The sequence below is a fragment of the Lithobates pipiens genome, unplaced genomic scaffold (assembly GCF_037356315.1).
Source record: "Lithobates pipiens isolate NorthernLeopardFrog02 unplaced genomic scaffold, aLitPip1_a1.2 Scaffold_16, whole genome shotgun sequence".
NCBI classification, from domain to species: Eukaryota; Metazoa; Chordata; class Amphibia; order Anura; family Ranidae; genus Lithobates; species Lithobates pipiens.
In genome coordinates this window covers 603173843-603196156 of record NW_027507748.1, presented here as the reverse complement: position 1 = coordinate 603196156, position 22314 = coordinate 603173843, and positions in this window count along the sequence as shown.

The following is a 22314-nucleotide window of genomic DNA, read 5'->3' as shown; positions in this document are numbered from 1 at the left end:
AAAACTTCATAACCTTGGGACAGGAGAGAAAGGGGTGGCATAGTGTGTCCTCCTATACTGCTGCCACATAGGTGACTGGTGTCCCTGCGGAGGTTGGATGTCCTCTCCACATAGGTGACTATGATGTCCCTGAGGGAGTGGGTTGTCCTCTCCACATAGGTGACTGGTGTCCCTGAGGAAGTGGGTTGTCCTCTTCACATAGGTGACTATGATGTCCCTGAGGAAGTGGGTTGTCCTCTTCACATAGGTGACTAGGGTGTTCCTGAGGAATTGGGTTGTCCTCTTCACATAAGTGACTAGGGTGTCCCCTGGGAAGTGGGTTGTCCTCTTCACATAGGTGACTTGGGTGTCCCTGAGGAAGTTGGTTGTCCTCTCCACATAGGTGACTGGTGTCCCTGAGGATAAGGGTTGTCCTCTCATAAGTGACTGGTGTCCCCGAGGAAGTGGGTTGTCCTCTTAACATAGGTGACTAGGGTGTCCCTGAGGAAGTGGGTTGCCCTCTCTACATAGGTGGCTGGTGTCCCTGAGGAAGTGGGTTGTCCTTTCCACATAGGTGACTATGGTGTCCCTGCGGAAGTTGGTTGTCCTCTCCACATAGGTGACTATGATGTCCCTGAGGAAGTGTGTTGTCCTCTCCACATAGGTGACTGGTGTCCCTGAGGAAGTTGGTTGTCCTCTCCACATAGGTGACTGGTGTCCCTGAGGAAGTTGGTTGTCCTCTCCACATAGGTGACTATGATGTCCCTGAGGAATTGGGTTGTCCTCTTCACATAGGTGACTAGGGTGTCCCAGAGGAATTGGGTTGTCCTCTTCACATAGGTGACTAGGGTGTCCCTGAGGAAGTGGGTTGTCCTGTCCACATAGGTGACTGGTGTCCCTGCGGAAGTGGGTTGTCCTCTCCTCATAGGTGACTATGGTGTCTCTGAGGAAGTGGGTTCTCCTCTCTACATAGGTGACTGGTGTCCCTGAGGAAGTGAGTTGTCCTCTCCACATAGGTGACTAGGGTGTCCCTGAGGAAGTGTGTTGTCATCTTCACATAGGTGACTAGGGTGTCCCTGAGGAAGTGGGTTGTCCTCTTCACATAGGTGGCTGGTGTCCCTGAGGAAGTGGGTTGTCCTTTCCACATAGGTGACTGGTGTCCAGAGGAAGTGGGTTGTCCTCTCCACATAGGTGACTAGGGCGCCCCTGAGGAAGTGGGTTGTTCTCTCCTCATAGGTGACTCTGGTGTCCCTGAGGAAGTGGGCTGTCCTCTCTACATAGGTGACTGGTGTCCCTGAGGAAGTGGGCTGTCCTCTCTACATAGGTGACTGGTGTCCCCGAGGAAGTGGTTTGTCCTTTCCACATAGGTGACTGGTGTCCCTGAGGAAGTGAGTTGTCCTCTTCACATATGTGACTAGGGTGTCCCTGGGAAAGTGGGTTGTCCTCTCCACATAGGTGACTGGTGTCCCTGAGGAAGTGGGTTGTCCTCTCCCATAAGGGACTATGGTGTCCCTGAGGAAGTGGGTTGTCCTCTCCACATAGGTGACATAGATCCCCAAATACACACTCCATACTCAGCTCTTAGACTCCTTTCACACCGGAGATGTTTTTTCAGGCGCTTTAGCACTAAAAATAGTACCTGAAAAATGCCTTATCTGCAATCCCTATGTGAAAGGGATTGACAGGTGACAGGTGTTGCCCTCTAAAGAGTGAACTGATGTTACACTTCAGTGGGCATTTGACAGGCAGTCAGGAGGCTTCATGCTGACGCTGTTCTATCAGAATACCACTACCCATCAGAAAATGCAATGGAAGAGTTGTTGCAAACACAGCTGCTTATTGTGCATGTGCTATGCGTTCAAATGTGGCTGTTATGCATTTCTATAGGTTTCCCAATCTCACAGAACACGAAGACGGCAGACATCTTACACCAAGGTAAGTCTTCAATTTCACACTTATTTTAGCAGTTAACTCACCTCACCGAGACCGATTGAAATAGTCTATTTCAGTATATAACCAGTTTGGCTCTGAGCAGAGCGGGGTGTACCAAGATGGCCATCACCACCTTCTGCCTGCAGGCTTGTCGCTGCTTTTCAGATGCAACATTAAAACAGTGTCACAGATTTAAAAATACTGTTTTTCAGTATATAAGTTGAGTTTACTGCTAAAATAAGTGTGAAATTGAAGATCTGCCTTGATATAAGAAGATGTCCGCTGCCACCTTCGCGTTCTGTGAGATTAGGAAACTTATTGGAAAGCATATTGGCCATGGGGGAACGCATGGCGCATGTGCAGTAAGCATTTTTTGCCCAGAACGTCACTTTTGGATCAATATTCTGACAGGACACTGCCTTACTGCCTGTATTCTGTCAGATTAGGTAACAGAAGTGACGTTCCCTCAGCTAAACATGCGTCCACGGCTTTCAGGTTTGCTCATCTGACAGAACACCTGCAGTCAGAAGAAGGCAGCAGCGGATATCTTACTACACCCAGCTGTCTTGAATTTCAGAGTAATTTTAGTCACAAAGTGAGCGTATATAAATAAATATAGTATATTGACATCTGTGATGCTGTTTTGATGTTACATTTTGAAAGAAGCTGGACGCCAGCAGTAGGAAGGTGGTGGAGGCCATGTTGGAACACCCTGCATCTCTAAACCTTTAGGCTGCATTCACACCTGAGCGTTTCAAAGTCGCGCGTTTTTGTCCGTGATTTTGTTCAGGTCACCAAAGTAAAAGGCAGAAAAACAGTCGTAATCTGCCCCAAAGAAGCTCATGTTCTTTCTTGAGCTCAGGGCATTTTTCAGGCATTTTGCTTTAGGTGACAAGATGCTCAGATATGAACAGGTGTCATTGAAATGAATGGGATTTTGCTTGTTGGGCGTTTCATGAGCTGAAAACGCTCAGGTGTGAATGCAGCCTTATGCCGCGTACACACGATCGGACTATCTGGTGGACTTAGTCCGGCGGACAAACCTCCAGACTTTGAAGTGGAGGTCCGCCGGACTTTCCGAACAAGCAGACCTGCCCACACACACGACCAGACTTTTCCGGCGGACAAACCGCCGGACTATGCCCGGACTTTTGAAATGAACGGACTTGCCCACTCACTGAAGAAAGACCGTTCATTTTGAACGCGGCTCCAGGTAGACGGGACTAGCGAAGGAAGTCAATGTCGCCGCCTTCGGCGGCGAGATTGACACCTCGCTGCCCCCGTCACCTGGTATGGACTTAAAGGGGAAGCCCTACGCCAAAAAAACGACGTGGCCCCCCCCCAAGGTCCATATCAGACCCTTATCCCAGCATGCAGCCCGGCTGGTCAGGAAGGGGGGTGGGTATGAGCGAGCTCCCTCCCCTCTTGAGCCGTACCAGGCCGTGTGCCCTCAACATGGGGGGTGCTTTGGGGAAGGGGGGCCCAAAGCACCTTGTCCCCATGTTGATGAGGACAAGGGCCTCTTCCCAACAACCCTGGCCGTTGGCTGTCAGGGTCTGAAAGCGGGGTGCTTATCTGAATCCGGGAGCCCCCTTTAATAAGGGGGCCCCCAGATACCGGCCCCCCACCCTATGTGAATGAGTATGGGGTACAATGTACCCCTACCCATTCACCTGGTGAAAAAATGTAAATAAAACACAACACAAGGTTTTAAAATAATTTATTGCACAGCTCTGGGGGTCTTCTTCCGTCTTGGGGTGTCTTCTTGCCGGACTCCTCCGCTATCTTCTGTTAGCTTTTTTACTAGCGCCCTCATCTAAGAGAGCCATAATTGCCCAAAGGCAGGGTGCCTTTCGCCAATCATGGCTAAGGGGGAGTAAAGCCACGCACACACTATATAAGGCTAACTGCACGTCGACCTTGTGTAGTGTGTCATTGCCAGCGTGGATGGCAAGAGAGTGTCATGTAGATTGAGCAGGCAACCAGGCAGATTAATTTAGCTGCAGTGTATTTCATATATATATATATATATATATATATATATATATATATATATATCCACTGCATACGGTTTAGCTAGATCTCACTGCAGTCCATTCCTGGTGGTGTACTGTTTCTACTATACTTCTGGCAGGCAGATGATTCAGTTAGCTACAGTGTATTTCATATATATATATACATACATAATGAACATAGCAGTGCTAAAATACCCTCTATTAATTAAATATAAAGTCTCTCAAAAATGAGAAGCATAACAAGAGTCTTTTTAAAGGAAACTTTGATAGCAGTGGTCAACAGTAATGTATTCCTCTGTAGTAATAGAGATACATGCAGATATCCTTATGGTGTCAACAGACTCAGTGATTCCACCACCAGACAGCCAAACCACTCACCTTAAAGTATAGACCCCTGACTGAACAGATAGGTCAAATAGACATTTGCTACTTCCAGTGGTCACACACCAAAGTTCAGGTGGGCCAAATAGATGAGACACGGCTTCTTGATTAATATGGCACTGTCATCGATGATAACTCGCATACATACAGTCAGTCTAGTATCTATATATATATATATATATATATATATATATATATATATATATATTGTGAGGGGGTTAGCTCGGTAGCGGGTGTGTGTGACCCCCTGGATGGGTTCACAACACAAAGTCAGGCACAGCAGACAGCGGTGTAGGTGCAAAAAAACAAAAGATCCGGTTTATTTAGGCTACATGCAATGATACATATAACAGCCAAACAAAATAAAACAAGAAAATAAATCCTGGTCAGCTTGACCTCTAACTACACACGTAGACTCCCTGTCTAACAACTGGGTGCAGCCTTGTGCTGCCCCAGTCCCTGTCTCTATTGTAGGGGTTTGCCACACAGGCGTTAACTCACCGCACAGAACAGATCTCAGACTCCCCAGTCTATACACACAAAACTGGTTCCAGGATGGAGCATCTCCCTATGCATGCTGGGGTTTTTTGTAGAGGCCTTAATGAGCCCACTTAATTCAGCTGGGCTCATTAACTCTTCCCCTCTAATTGTAAAAGTCTGCATAAAGCCTGAATCTAGGACACACATATTTACCATCCTGGATACAACCAGGTGATTTTACCTGCGTGCTGCCACATACCCCCCCCTCTTGTTTCAACCTTGGGGTTGTAACACAAGCAGCCAGACACGCATGTATCCGAGACAAAGCATCCACATTCCCCATTTTAACACCAGGGCGATGCTTAACTGTAAAGTTAAATTCCTGTAGGGCCAGGAACCACCTATTTACCCTTCTATTGGTCTCCTTGTTTTGAGCCATCCACTTTAAAGGAGCGTGATCAGTCACCAGGTCAAAGTGCCTACCTAGCAGATAGTACCGAAGGGAATCTAGAGCCCACTTCACTGCTAAATATTCCTTCTCAATCGTGGAGTAATTTACCTCATGGGACTTCAACTTCCTGCTGAGGTAAATGACTGGGTGCTCTTCCCCGTTCCAGACCTGGGATAACACTGCTCCTAACCCAACGTCTGATGCATCAGTTTGTACCACGAAGTCCTTAGAGAAGTCTGGTGAGTACAACACTGGCTGGCTACATAAGGCTGTTTTTAAGGACTGAAATGCTTCTTCAGCCTCTGGGGACCATTTAACCATAACCGACTCTTTCCCTTTTGTCAGGTTGGTGAGGGGCACGGCCTGAGAAGCAAAATGGGGAATGAATCGTCGATAATAGCCAGCGATTCCCAGAAAGGCTCGTACCTGTTTCTTGCTGTTGGGACGTGGCCAACTCTGTATGGCCTCGACTTTATTGACTTGGGGTTTTATCACCCCCCTCCCAATAGTGTACCCAGTGTAGGCAGCCTGGTTGTGTGTTGAGAAGCTCCTGGTTGCTAGGCCTGAAGCCTATCCACAAGGTATGCTGGCCGCTAGGTCCACCTAAGGCCTATACAGCAGTCCAGGGTTCCGCAAAGGAGGAGCAGCCAACGTTAAGCCTGAAGCCTGGGGCAGAAACACATGTGTTAAGGGCTCAGCCCGAGGGGAGCCTGTTCGTTGCCAGAGGTAAAGAAGAAGCAGTTGCCGGAGGGACGACCAGTCCTGTTACCGGAGGCAAGTTTGGAAGGGATGAAGTTCTGAAGGAGTACCAGAGCAGACGCTTCACTAGCCGGGGACAGTGAAGTAGTGGGAAAGCTTCAGTAGAGACTCATCCAGGAATACAGCGGTAGCTGCGAGTAAAGATTGAAGGAGTACGCGGGTAGCTGTATCTGCAGTGCGGTGGAGTGACGTCACAGGCCCTCTTCACCTTACTCCTCCTCCTGTGTTTACCTGCCATTCACGAGGAAGTGAGAGAAGTCTCCTAAAGATTGTGTTACACAGCCGTTTTTTGCAATCATCCTGGTGTTCATCATCTATATTGCTGTTCACTCACAGCAGTGAGGTAATTGCATAATATTTGCTTTTTTGCACGGATCATCACGGATGGATTAATTGCCCAGCACGCTGCACGTTTTACTTAGTGTATTCACCGGATTGCATGATCTGACTGTGTATGGGACATTTACCTTCAATCACGCTGGTCACTTGAATTGAATATTTTATATTTTTCTTTCTTTACCTGTTTGTGCTCCATTTTATACACTTTTTGATAAGTAACATTCACTTTTTAAATTTTTTTGGTTTGTATGACAAACTTGCGTTTTTTTTGCACATACAGTCACTTTATGGTCTTTGCACCAGTTATCACTTTAACGTATACCCAGAATTTGTCTTTGCTTCACTATATACATTTTGTAATTAAGTTTACACACTTCATATATGTATTTTGGTCTATATGACAAATCTGCGTTTGTTTGCACATAGAGTCACCTTATGGTTTTATGCACTAGCTATTACTGTTATATATGCACAGAAGCATCACTTGATTAATTTATGCACAGTTGCACTTTATTTGATAATCGCATACCTGTGGCCTATCGCGATCATTGTATGGTTGGAAATCAGCGCATCACATCCTTTATTTCATTTTTTTAGTGGTGAGAGACAACTCATTTAGTGATTGCAGCTTTTTTCCATTAGTTACTTTTCTATTTCCCATAGAGCGCAGAAGTTTCCAAATATACACAGTACAAGTGTACCCAAGATATTTGGCCTCCTCCTGTCCAATGGTACACTTCTTTGGATTGGCCGTAAACCCAGCTTCCCGGATAGAGTCTAGGACTGCTTGTACTTTTGGCAAATGTGAGACCCAGTCTGTGCTATGGATAATCACATCATCCAGGTAAGCTGCAGCATATTTCTGATGGGGCCTCAGAATCTTATCCATTTTCCGCTGGAATGTTGCCGGTGCATTCTGTAACCCAAACGGCATTCTCTTATATTGGAATGCCCCATCTGGGGTTACAAACGCAGTTTTCTCCTTGGCCGACTCGGCCAGGGGAATTTGCCAATACCCTTTGGTGAGATCAAGAGTTGTCATATATCGGGCTGTTCCCAGCCGGTCAATCAACTCATCTATACGTGGCATGGGGTAGGTGTCAAATTTTGTAACTTTATTTAATTGTCTAAAATCGTTACAAAACCGCCAGCTCCCATCAGGTTTGGGCACTAGTACAATAGGACTGGACCAGTCACTCTGGGACTCCTCTATCACACCCAATTCCAGCATCCTTTGAACCTCCCCACGTATTGCCTCCCGTCGGGCCTCTGGTATTCTATAAGGTTTTAGTTTTACCCTTTCTCCTGGCGGGGTGATAATGTCATCCTCTACGCCAGATGTTTGTCCCGGAAGCTCAGAGAAAATCTCTTTGTTACGAAGTACAAACTCTTTAACCTCCTGTTGTTGGGGTTTCGATAAGGTGTCTGCTATTCCAACCTCAGGAACTAAGCAATCAGGCTGTACTTGTGACAAAGTCTCTGCGACTAGGGATTCCCTATCCCTCCAGGCTTTCAGCAGATTGACGTGATAGATCTGCTCCGGCTTTCGCCTTCCTGGCTGTCTAACCCTGTAGTTCACCTCACTAATTTTTTTCAATTACTTCATATGGACCTTGTCATTTGGCCAGAAATTTGCTTTCAACCGTAGGGACTAGCACCAAGACCCTATCCCCCGGGGAAAAAGTACGGGTCTTGGCCCCACGGTTGTACACTCTCTGCTGTGCTAACTGCGCTTGGGTTAAATGTTCCTTTACAATTGGCATTACCTGTGCAATTCTATCTTGCATCAGGGCGACGTGCTCAATCACACTCCTGTGAGGAGAACTCTCATTTTCCCAAGTTTCCTTGGCGATATCCAGCAGCCCTCTTGGGTGTCTCCCATAGAGCAACTCGAAGGGTGAGAAACCCGTAGAGGATTGGGGTACCTCCCTAATGGCAAACATCAGATGGGGTATTAGACAATCCCAATTCTTTCCATTTCTATCCACCACCTTCTTTAACATTTGTTTTAGGGTTTTGTTGAATATTTCAACCAACCCATCTGTTTGGGGGTGATACACAGATGTACGCAATTGCTTCACTTTGTACAACTTGCATAATTCTTTCATAACCCGGGACATAAAGGGTGTACCTTGGTCCGTAAGCAGTTCTTTACAAATAATCACGCGGCTAAAAACAAGGGATAGCTCTTTGGCTATGGTTTTGGCCGAGGTATTTCGGAGAGGAATTGCTTCCGGATAACGGGTGGCATAGTCCAATATAACCAAAATGTACTGATGCCCCCTAGCAGACTTCATTATCGGACCTACCAAATCCATTGCGATCCTCTCAAAGGGGACCTCAATGATAGGAAGAGGTACCAGTGGGTTACGGAAATGTGGCATAGGTGCCGACTTCTGACACACAGGGCAGGAGGAACAATACTTTTCTATTTCCTTCATGACCCCAGGCCAATAGAATCTCTGCAATACCCTCTCTCTGGTTTTCTCTGTCCCCAGATGACCTCCCAGAATGTGTCCATGAGCCAATTCTAACACCAACTTCCTGTAAGGTTTGGGTACTACAAGTTGCTCAATGGTTTCTTCTGCCCTTTGAGCCACTCGATATAGCAGGTCCCTTTCCATAGTGAAGTAAGGATAAGGGCAAGTCTTATCTGGGTTCACTAACTCGCCATCTACTTTCACCACATTTTCCCGTGCCTTTATTAGGGTGGGGTCTTTTAACTGTTCTGTGGCAAAATTTTCCCTGTGAACCTCAAGATCCGAAAACTCCACAGACGGCATGTTTTCATCTGAGGATGTTGGCTCCTCCCCAGTTTCTCGAGTTTCCCCCGCCAATACCGACAAGGGAAATTCAGGAGAGTCCTCACCACTCCCAGAGGAATTCTGGTCATCTTCCTGGTTTATAGGGGCACCAATGGGGGCCTCAGGACAATCCCAGAGTTCCCAGAATTTTGGAAAATCCCTTCCCACAATAGCATCATGTGGTAACTGAGACACTAACCCCACCTGATGAGAGAGGTTACCTTTGGGGGTCTCAAAAAACACTGAAGTTACAGGATACTCTCGGGTGTCCCCATGCACACAAATAACAGCCACTCTGTTCTTCCCAGAGACCTCTGTAGTAACTAATTCAGCTTTTATCAATGTTACCAGGCTACCTGAATCTAGCAACACATCAACATGTCTACCATTAATATACATTTTTTTCGCTGCCTCTTGCAGCATGGGCTTCCTGGGCTGCTCCCGCCAGACCTTAGGTAGAACTCCCACCCTCTCACTCTCTCCACCCTCACCCCTTGGAGTCATCTTACCCGCCACTGGGGATGATCTGGTCTTAGGGGGGAAAGTCCGTGAGTCCCTGGAAGAGGTGGTCAAGTTCTCTGTAGCCAAGTACCTCTCAACCAGATCCACAAGTTTATCTGCATTTTCTGGGTCTCCATGGCTTACCCATTTTTGGATGGCAGTAGGAAGAGCTCTCAGGAAACGATCCATAACCACACGTTCCACAATGTTTGGTGCGGTCAAAATCTCTGGCTGCAGCCACTTCCTGCTCAGGTGAATGAGATCATACATTTGAGACCTGGGAGGTTTTCCAACCTGAAAAGTCCAGTTATGCACACGCTGAGCCCGGACTGCCAGGGTGACACCCAGCCGTGCCAATATTTCTGCTTTTAGCACCACATAGTCTTTTGCTTGGTCAGGCTCTAGGTCATAATAAGCTTTCTGCGATTCCCCAGTTAACAGAGGGGCCACCAGTCCAGCCCATTGCTCCTTAGGCCACTTTTCCCTTTCAGCAGTCCTTTCAAATGTGGTCAAAAACACCTCCGGATCATCCTCTCCAGTCATTTTTGTCAGTAAACGGCTCACACCAAAGGATGCGGTATTATTGTACCCACTTGCTTCATTGGTCTGCGGACATTGCTGTATCAATGTCTCTATTTGCTGTTGAAAATTCTGCTCTTGCTTCTGCAACAGGTCTATGAAGCGGGCTTCAGATCGCTGCTGGGCTTGTTGCTGAGCTTCCAAACTCTGCTGCAAAGTTGCATTTGTCTGCTGCTGGGCTTGTTGCTGAGCTTCCAAACTCTGCTGCAAAGTTGCATTTGTCTGCTGCTGATTTGCATTTGCCTGCTGCTGGGCTTGTTGTTGAGCTGCAAGGCTCTTTTGTAAAGCCGCATTTGTTTGCTGCTGATTTGCATTTGCTTGCTGCTGATTTGCATTTGCTAGAGCCAGCTGTCTCAGTATCTCCTCCATGCTGGCCTTTTAAAAAAAAATTGAAAAAAAGACTGCCAAAATTCTCCACCAACTGTGAGGGGGTTAGCTCGGTAGCGGGTGTGTGTGACCCCCTGGATGGGTTCACAACACAAAGTCAGGCACAGCAGACAGCGGTGTAGGTGCAAAAAAACAAAAGATCTGGTTTATTTAGGCTACATGCAATGATACATATAACAGCCAAACAAAATAAAACAAGAAAATAAATCCTGGTCAGCTTGACCTCTAACTACACACGTAGACTCCCTGTCTAACAACTGGGTGCAGCCTTGTGCTGCCCCAGTCCCTGTCTCTATTGTAGGGGTTTGCCACACAGGCGTTAACTCACCGCACAGAACAGATCTCAGACTCCCCAGTCTATACACACAAAACTGGTTCCAGGATGGAGCATCTCCCTATGCATGCTGGGGTTTTTTGTAGAGGCCTTAATGAGCCCACTTAATTCAGCTGGGCTCATTAACTCTTCCCCTCTAATTGTAAAAGTCTGCATAAAGCCTGAATCTAGGACACACATATTTACCATCCTGGATACAACCAGGTGATTTTACCTGCGTGCTGCCACAATATATATATATATATATATATATATATATATATATATATCCACTGCATAAAGTTTAGCTAGATCCCACTGCCGTCCATAGCTGGTGGTGTAGTGTTTCTACTATACTTCTGGCAGGCAGTTGCTCAGATCTCTGCTTCCACTCTTACGCTGACGACACGCAACTTTATTTCTGGATCAATGGAAAAAAAGATCACCAACAACAACTTGAAAACTGCCTCAAATCAATAGAGGACTGGATTACCACTAACTCCCTCCAGCTGAACGAATCAAAGACAGAGCTTCTTATCTTACACCCAAATCATAAGCCCACAACCAAAACCTCCTGGTCTCCACCAACCGTCTTTGGGCAGACTATCTCCCCAAAGACCAAAGCAAAGAGTCTCAGGGTTATTTTAGACGCACAAATGTCAATGGATGCGCAAATAGGATCTGTAGTCAGTGGATCTCACCATCTGCTACGCATGCTTCGCAGACTCATCCCTTTTATCCCAAAGAATGACAAAGCAGTGGTAGTTGGAACAATCATTAATTCACAACTGGACTACGCAAACTCGCTTTACATAAGATTTCCACAATATCAACTTGCGCGATTACAACTGATCCAAAACACGGCGGCAAGGCTGATAACAGGAAAAAAATCCTGGGAATCCATCTCTCCATCGCTGAGGAGCTTACATTGGCTAACCGTAAAAAATCTGATCACGATCAAGACCCTTTGCCTCACCCACAAATGGGTGCATAGAGAAGCTCCGCAATACCCAATGGAGAAAATAAATCATTACACACCAAACTGCAGTCTTCGATCAGCCAACAAAAACCTCCTCCTCGTGCCCAAAGCCCGGTATAAATCCAAGGGGGATCGGAGATTCACTGTCCAAGGGCCTCGGCTATGGAATGCTCTACCAATCAACATCCGCCTGGAAGAAAATCACCTGGCTTTTAGGAAAAAACTCAAGACCTTCCTCTTTTAGCAGATGATCAAAGCTCGCCACAGCGCCTAGAGGCGATTCAGTTCGCATTGTGCGCTATACAAGTATTTCATTCATTCAGTTGATTCAGTTAGCTGCAGTGTATTTCATATACATACATATATATATATATATATATATATATATATATAGTCAGTCTAGTGTGTGTGTGTGTATATATATATATATATATATATATATATATATATATATATATACATTTATATATATATATATATATATATATATATATATATATATATATATATATATTAGAGGTCGACCGGTATGGGTTTTTCTCTGGCCGATGCCAATACCGATATTTAGAAATCGCAGCGGCCGATGGCCGATATATGATGCCGATTTTTTTGGGCCGATATGTTAGGCCGATTATTATTATTTTTTTTCCCCTTCATCTCATAAAATCTAACAGCTAAAACACCTTTCACACTGGGGTGTTTTTCAGGCTCTTTTGGCCTAAAAATAGCACCTGTAAAGTGCCTGCAAAACGGCTCCCCTGCAGTCTGAGTGGAAGCCCTGAGTGCTGTCACACTGAGGAGATGCGCTGGCAGGACGTTTAAAAAAAAAGTCCTGCAAGCAGCATCTTTGGAGTGGTGTATACCGCTCCTCCACCACTCGTGCCCATTGAAATGAATGGGCACCGCTGCCGAAGCACATGCAATGCGATTTGGCAGTGGCACTTCACGGGAACATTTAACCCCTTCTTCGGCCGCTAGCTGAATAGCGCCACTAAAATGGCGGTAAAGTGCCGCTAAAACTGGCAGCATTTTACCGTCAATGCCTGCCCGCTCCAGTGTGAAAGCAGCCTTAAGTGATACAGAAAATGTCTTACATTTAAACATTTATTAAACAAAACAAACATCCAAACAGTTCACTTGCATGTATAATTTAGATTAAAATTATTATTAAAATTATAATATATACATTCCTGGTGGTGTACTGTTTCTACTATACTTCTGGCAGGCAGATGATTCAGTTAGCTACAGTGTATTTCATATATATATATACATACATAATGAACATAGCAGTGCTAAAATACCCTCTATTAATTAAATATAAAGTCTCTCAAAAATGAGAAGCATAACAAGAGTCTTTTTAAAGGAAACTTTGATAGCAGTGGTCAACAGTAATGTATTCCTCTGTAGTAATAGAGATACATGCAGATATCCTTATGGTGTCAACAGACTCAGTGATTCCACCACCAGACAGCCAAACCACTCACCTTAAAGTATAGACCCCTGACTGAACAGATAGGTCAAATAGACATTTGCTACTTCCAGTGGTCACACACCAAAGTTCAGGTGGGCCAAATAGATGAGACACGGCTTCTTGATTAATATGGCACTGTCATCGATGATAACTCGCATATATACAGTCAGTCTAGTATCTATATATATATATATATATATATATATATATATATATATATATATATCCACTGCATAAAGTTTAGCTAGATCCCACTGCCGTCCATAGCTGGTGGTGTAGTGTTTCTACTATACTTCTGGCAGGCAGTTGCTCAGATCTCTGCTTCCACTCTTACGCTGACGACACGCAACTTTATTTCTGGATCAATGGAAAAAAAGATCACCAACAACAACTTGAAAACTGCCTCAAATCAATAGAGGACTGGATTACCACTAACTCCCTCCAGCTGAACGAATCAAAGACAGAGCTTCTTATCTTACACCCAAATCATAAGCCCACAACCAAAACCTCCTGGTCTCCACCAACCGTCTTTGGGCAGACTATCTCCCCAAAGACCAAAGCAAAGAGTCTCGGGGTTATTTTAGACGCACAAATGTCAATGGATGCGCAAATAGGATCTGTAGTCAGTGGATCTCACCATCTGCTACGCATGCTTCGCAGACTCATCCCTTTTATCCCAAAGAATGACAAAGCAGTGGTAGTTGGAACAATCATTAATTCACAACTGGACTACGCAAACTCGCTTTACATAAGATTTCCACAATATCAACTTGCGCGATTACAACTGATCCAAAACACGGCGGCAAGGCTGATAACAGGAAAAAAATCCTGGGAATCCATCTCTCCATCGCTGAGGAGCTTACATTGGCTAACCGTAAAAAATCTGATCACGATCAAGACCCTTTGCCTCACCCACAAATGGGTGCATAGAGAAGCTCCGCAATACCCAATGGAGAAAATAAATCATTACACACCAAACCGCAGTCTTCGATCAGCCAACAAAAACCTCCTCCTCGTGCCCAAAGCCCGGTATAAATCCAAGGGGGATCGGAGATTCACTGTCCAAGGGCCTCGGCTATGGAATGCTCTACCAATCAACATCCGCCTGGAAGAAAATCACCTGGCTTTTAGGAAAAAACTCAAGACCTTCCTCTTTTAGCAGATGATCAAAGCTCGCCACAGCGCCTAGAGGCGATTCAGTTCGCATTGTGCGCTATACAAGTATTTCATTCATTCAGTTGATTCAGTTAGCTGCAGTGTATTTCATATACATACATATATATATATATATATATATATATATATATATAGTCAGTCTAGTGTGTGTGTGTGTATATATATATATATATATATATATATATATATATATATATACATTTATATATATATATATATATATATATATATATTAGAGGTCGACCGGTATGGGTTTTTCTCTGGCCGATGCCAATACCGATATTTAGAAATCGCAGCGGCCGATGGCCGATATATGATGCCGATTTTTTTGGGCCGATATGTTAGGCCGATTATTATTATTTTTTTTCCCCTTCATCTCATAAAATCTAACAGCTAAAACACCTTTCACACTGGGGTGTTTTTCAGGCTCTTTTGGCCTAAAAATAGCACCTGTAAAGTGCCTGCAAAACGGCTCCCCTGCAGTCTGAGTGGAAGCCCTGAGTGCTGTCACACTGAGGAGATGCGCTGGCAGGACGTTTAAAAAAAAAGTCCTGCAAGCAGCATCTTTGGAGTGGTGTATACCGCTCCTCCACCACTCGTGCCCATTGAAATGAATGGGCACCGCTGCCGAAGCACATGCAATGCGATTTGGCAGTGGCACTTCACGGGAACATTTAACCCCTTCTTCGGCCGCTAGCTGAATAGCGCCACTAAAATGGCGGTAAAGTGCCGCTAAAACTGGCAGCATTTTACCGTCAATGCCTGCCCGCTCCAGTGTGAAAGCAGCCTTAAGTGATACAGAAAATGTCTTACATTTAAACATTTATTAAACAAAACAAACATCCAAACAGTTCACTTGCATGTATAATTTAGATTAAAATTATTATTAAAATTATAATATATATATATATATATATATATATATATATATATATATATTACACAAAAACAGGTAATCAAAACTTTTGGATGAAAAAAAATGGGCTAACTTTAAGTTTTTTTTTTAAATCGGTGTATTTTTTCCCAAAAAATTGCGTTTGAAAGACCGCTACGCAAATACCGTGTGAATATTGCAACAACCGCTATTTTATTCCCTAGGATCTCTGCTAAAAATATATATATAAGTTTTGGGGGTTCTAAGTGAATTTCTAGCAGAAAATACAGGATTTTTATTTGTAAGCATCAAGTGTCAAAAAAGATTTAGTCTTTAAATGGTTAAACTGAGATAACGAGGGGTCTGCCGACGCCGCCATTGTTTGGGATGCCTTTAAGGCCTGCATGCGGGGGCACTATATTTCGGCCATCAAACAGGCCCGCAGGTCCCATAATCAGATAGACCAAGAATTGCAGGACAGGGAGAGGGTGTGTGCTATGGAGCATGCGAACAACCAGTCTGATGCCACTTATGGCGCACTGTTGGAGGCAAGGCGTGCTTTGGCACTCCATTACTCTGATGTAACGCACACATCTAGGACGAAAATGGCTGAATCCATCTTTGAACAAGGGGACAAGAACGGTAAACTTTTGGCCATGCTAGTGGCTGAGCAAAGGGTGCAGACTAATATTCCTTGTATCAAGAACACTCAGGGTGACTTATTGACTACCCCGACGGACATACTAGACACATTTGTGGAATACTACAGGACCCTGTATGCACCCATACCGACCTATGACATAGCGGAGCTAGATGGGTTGTTAGCATCATTGCAGGTCCCGAGGCTGTCTGAGGCGGATAAGGACTTTTTGGAGGCTGACATAACGACTGAGGAAATTGAAAAAGCTATTAGGTCCTTCCCTCCCCGTAAATCCCCAGGGCCTGACGGCTTCTGCAGCGAGTGGTATAGGCAGCACATGGAAAAATTGGTTCCTAGACTTAAAAACCTATATGATTACTGCTTGAAACACAGGTGTCTCCCGGCTTCTTTGCTGGAGGCACAGGTGATCCTGCTGCCGAAGCCGGGCAAGGACCCCCTATCATGTTCTTCGTATAGACCGATCGCACTGCTGAACCAGGACTTAAAAGTTTTAACGAAGGTACTGGCTACCAGACTCTCTCAGGTTATCACGACTCTGGTTGATATAGATCAGACGGGGTTTATTCTGCAGAAATCTACTGATACAAATTTACGCAGATTGTTCACCCACCTGCAGATTGAACACACTGACAAAGGATCTAGAGTGGTAGTTTCCCTGGATATGGCCAAGGCCTTTGATTCCGTAGACTGGCAGTATATGTTAACAGTTCTGCGGAGAATGGGCTTTGGGGAGACCTATGTGACCTGGATTTCTTTGCTTTACAGTTCTCCACAGGCCGGTATCAAGATAGCCAATTCAGTCTCACCCCAATTTGGCGTAAACAGGGGCACGCGTCAGGGGTGTCCTCTATCCCCGTTCTTATTTGCATTAGCCATAGAACCGCTGGCTATAGCCCTGAGGCTATCACCTGGGGTAGGAGCACTGGAGGTGGGGGGCATTAGGGAGTGTATAGCGCTCTATGCAGATGACATGCTCCTCTTCTTGAAGGACGCAGGGCCATCTTTGGAGGCGGTGTTTGGGGTGCTCGACAAATTTGCTGAGTTCTCCGGGCTCCGGGTTAATTGGGAGAAATCCAACGTGATGGCTATTGACGGGGAGGCGCGAGTGTTGGCGACCACTAGGGTCCCCATCGCCTGGGTGCAAGAAATTAAATACTTGAGTGGAGTGAGAGTTTCACCAAGAGTGGGCAACTTTATGTCTCTGAATCTCCTCCCCCTGTTGGCCAGGGTTAAGGTGCAGCTGGAAGCTTGGAAGCATCTGCCGCTGTCCCTCATTGGTAGGGTTAACCTGCTCAAAATGAAGGTTCTGCCTGTATTCCTTTACCTTTTGCGTAATTCTCCTATTTGGATTCCCTGCTCATTTTTTCGAAGGGTTAATAGTCTTTTTGGATCCTTTTTATGGGCTGCTACGCACCCCCGAATAAGTCTCAGGGTTTTGCAGGAGCCATGGGGTCAAGGTGGCTTGGCATTGCCGGATCTTTTTAAATATTATCTAGCTGGGCAAATGGTGGTCGCCGGACGGTGGCTGACACGGGAGGACGGGGATTCGGCAAATGTACTGGAGGCGGCCCTTTTGGGCTCATATGAGAGCCTGTCCCATTTGGTGTATAGAGGTCCAGGGGCTTCACCAGCTCTGACGGCCTCTATGCGGGCAACGATCCGGGCCTGGGGGAAAGCGCAGACCTTGATGAAACAGCCAGAAGGGAGATGGTCTCCTGACACTCCTCTATGGTTCAATCCTAAATTGTCACATTTTGGGGGCATACCGGATCCGGTGATATGGGCCAGGGTAGGCATTAAACAGTTAAAGCATGTGGTGGGAGGGGGGAAGCTTTTGACGTTTGATCAGCTTAAGGTTCAACATGATCTTCCCAATTGGTATTTTTTTCGGTACCTACAGTTGCGGCACGCTTTTCTCTCTCAGTTCGGTCCTGGGGCTCTGCAGTTGGGAGCTTCACCTCTGGAAATTGTGCTGCGGACAGAGGACATGAAAAAGCCTCTCTCCGTTGTGTACAGAATGTTGTTCTCAGACAGGCCGAAACCTGTCCAACAATGTAGAGAAGTTTGGAGTGCCTTGGTACCCGACTTTGGAGGGGAGGATTGGGACGACATGTGGGGATACCCGTTCCAGACCCTAGTATCGGCTAGAGACAGACTTATCCAGTTTAAAATCCTGCATAGAGTATACTACACCCCAGCCAGACTGGCTAGAATTTACGGTACGGGGACGGGGGGATGCTGGCGTTGCACAGCTGACCGAGCTGATTTTGACCATGTGTTTTGGCAGTGCCCGCGGATTGAGTTCTGGAGGGGAGTGACACCGGTTATACAATCTTTCCTTTCAGTGCCGATTCCAGTCACAGTTGCGGTATGTTTGCTCGGATTGGTGGAGGAGTTGGCACCTCGTAAGGCGCAGAGGACTCTGATCTATCTGGCGCTGTTTTATGCACGCAAATCTATCCTGCTATGTTGGAAGAAACCCGAACCTCCTACGGTTTCTTATTGGAAAGGTTTAATTAATAAAGCTTTACCGCTATACAAAGCCACCTATCTCAGCAGAGGGTGTCCTAACAAATTTGAGAGGGTGTGAAGGTGTTGGCTTGATGCCGCAGACACTGTGAATTGATTGCTAGGCGGGTGGTGTATTCCTTGTGTGTCGGGTGAGGGGCGGGGTAGGGAGGTGCTACCCCTTGGGTTGGCTTACATCCCCATCACGGGTAGGTAAATACTCAGTAACGGTACAATCAATGTGTTTCTTATCTGTGTGATACTGTCGATGATCGTAGACTGAGCTCAAGAAGAAGAATGGAGGGCTGCACGGGAGGGAGTTTTGTCGGGTGGGGGGAGGGAGTGGGTGGGAAGGGCCGGGGCGGGTTATGTTTGTATGTTATTAATGTGTTGAAAAACTTTCAATAAAAAAAAATAAAAAAATAAAAAAATGGTTAAACTGAGAACTTCTACACACTGAGTTGAATACATTCAGAAGTGTAAACATTGTATCTCTTTGATCTTTTCTTGGCAGACTGCCCAGAGAGGAGACAAGTGATTGTCTTCACTCATGTCTCCAGGCAACTTGCATTGACTTCTATTACTGAAGTCATTTGCAAGTCGCGCTGAAGGTATCATCGGCCTTTTTTAACAGCACAATCGGCCGATGCTGGTCGAGGACACAGTGCATCCTCAGCATGTGGCCGCGGGGCATGCTTGTCCTCCCATGCAGTCCATTGACAACAGTACTTAAAAGACCCACACCAAAGAACAAGGTCGACCTCTCTTTGCTCCTTATCAGCTGGTATCTCTAACCCCACTATACCTTCAGTCCTCTCACAAACCTGCACTGAGAGGAATGAAGGTGTAGAATTAGGTGTGCCAAGTACTTGCGGACAATCTGCTATCGCTACACCAACATCCGATTGTAGCAGGCAAATTTCCCTACCCCAGTTGCTAAACTGTTGAAAGAAGTTCGGTCCTAGCCATCCACATGCTCAGCGGCTGAATGCTAGCATTGCTAAATTGCTAGGACTCCAACTGCTACCTTTTCAGCTGGTAGACTCTGCCCCCTTTTTCGTGAATTTGTGGAATGTGCAGTACCTCAGTGGCAGGTTCCCAAATGCCATTTCTTTTTAATGGAAGGCCATTCCGGCTCTCTACCGGCATGTGGAAGTCAATGTCTTGGCCTCGTTGGACAGGGCGGTCAGCGGTAAGGTACATACTACCGCTGACTCACGGTCCAGCAGGCATGGACAGGGACATTACCTTTCTTTCATGGTGCACTGGGTAAGTCTGCTGGCAGCTGGGAAGGATGCAGGACAGGGTGCAGTATTGTTGGAGCTTGTTCCGCCACCATGCCTCCAAAATGCTAGTAGTGGTGATTCTGCCACACCTCTCTCCTCCACCCCTCCTCTTCTTCCTCCTCTATGTCCTCTTCCTCTGCAGATTTCTCCTCTGAAACAGCAGTGCTCTGTAGGCGTTCAAGGGGCTATGCAAGCACTCTGTGCCACACTGGGGCAGAGATTCTGTCAGCAACAGTGGCACCTCCTCTCCGCCCCCCTGGGACAGGGACATGAACCATGTTCCCTGTTTGGCTCACATCCTTAATTTGGTGGTGCAGCGGTTCTTGTGCAGGTACCCAGGCTTACGGGATCTCCTGAGGCAGGCCAGGAAAGTCGGTGGGCATTTCCACCGATAAAATAATGCCAGTGCTCGGCTGGTTGACGTTCAAAAGGAATGCAACCTGCCCAAGAACCGCCTCATTTGTCACATGTCCACCAGGTGGAACTCAACATGGGAAATGCTGCAGCAGCTGCACAAGCAGCAGAGGGTCATCAATGAGTACCTGTGTGAGTATGGCACCAGGACAGGGTCAGAGGAGCTTGGCTTTTTCTTATCGTACATCACGGGACACAGAGCCATAGTAGTTACTATGTGGGTTTTAGGCCACCTTTAGGTGATGGACACTGGCATGCCCTAAATTAAAAAGTGCATTCCCTATATAACCCCTCCCACTGGTGGGAGTACCTCAGTTTTTTTTTGCCAGTGTCTAAGGTGTTTTTTCACGAGTAAAGATGTGCTGTGCTGAGCTCCACTGGAGCAATCCTTGCTGGGGCTAGCCATGTTGACTGGATCCATTCAAAGAGTCTTTTTTGGCCAGATCAAATGGTACCCAGGCCTCGGATCTGAAGAAACAAGGTATTTGCCTGCAAATGCTTCTCTTTTTAGAGAGCTATACCCTGGGATCCAGTACTTTTTGGTAGTAAGGCCATAAAAGTTTTTACTGGCAGGGTGCTGTTGCAGGTTCAGGATTGTGGGTTTCCTCTAGGATCCCCTGCTCCTGAAGGTTTAACGGGAACCCACTGTGAAAGGTGAAGATTGGGTCTGTTGGATTACCACAGACAACCCTGCAGCGGGAAAGGTAAGTGGAGTTTTCTAAGAATTTTTGTTTGAATTTGTTTATGAATGTCTCCTTTAACACGAAAATTTTGTCATGCCTATGTGTCACCATTGGGGGCTGTATTGAGCACTCACCACCTCATGCTTGAAACAGCGCTGTGTCAGAGAGCCGAAATGCTTCCTCCTCCTCCAGCCGAACAGCAGATCCTCCGGTAAGCTTAAGGGGGGGGGGGGGTTGCCTCCCCGCTTACCCCCTCCCCTATGCTGATACTCTCCCTTTTGTGGGGTAAAAGCGCTCAGATTCGTTTTTTTAAACAAAAAATGGACAGGAAGCTAAATCAGCGTGCCGCTCGGCGGCTTGTAATCCCCTATGCCTTGCTTCTTTCTGTAGGTCTGAGAGGAGATGTAGTCGTGCGGAAAAATTCTTCTTTTTAAAATATGGGGTGGAGCCGTAGGCTAAGTGGGGACAGGGCTTAGCGGCGTCCTCCGACGCCAGGTGCACGAGGAGGCAAGTTTTTAAAAGCACACTGTGTGCTGCTGCAGGCTGTGGAGGGACATAAGAGCAAAGAAGTGGCATTATCAGGTCTAGTGACACAGACATTTTTTTTTGACACATTGTTACTGCTGCATCAGGCTGGACATTAATAGCAGCAACTGTGCTGAACTATAGCTCAAGCAGTATATGCATTCTTTCTTGTAGCACCTCTGCTTTGTGCATCGGCTATGGTAGAAGGGGGGTAAAAACACCTCAATAAAGAGCTCTAGAAAGACTTATTTAGTCACACAGAAGCCTAGATCAATCCTAGTAAGATGGCATCCTCCCCTGAGAGTAATATGGCTGGTCTCAGTGAGCCATCAGGAGGGGCAAGTGTTGCAGCTGCTCTTAAACATGGCAGGCCCTTTGTAAATTGCTAAGAAGGTTTTTCTTCAACCATTTTAAGCTTAAAGTAAAGGTTTGATGCTTTAATCGCATCCCAGAGTGGGACTAAGCATAACAGGTTCCCATCCATTGCTCAGGACCCTCATATTGAGGAACAAGGAGCGAGAGATGGCAAATTTTCTCTCTAGGACCAGGAAAAGGCTGATGTCTCCTCTTCTGTAGAACCTGATGCGAACTATCAAGCTCACAAGAAAGGTTGTTTTCAGTCACTCACTGAATTGGTGTGCTTCACATTTTTACTGCCAGTAATGCAGTTAGTCGATTAGCCCACTTCTGCTTTGGAATCACTAAAAGATCCCCAATCTGTTCATGCTTTTTTCTATCCATCCATGGTAAGAAAAAATTTGTATTCCGAGTGAGGGCACCCAGATAAACAGTTTTTTTCCCATGAAAAAGTTCTCAA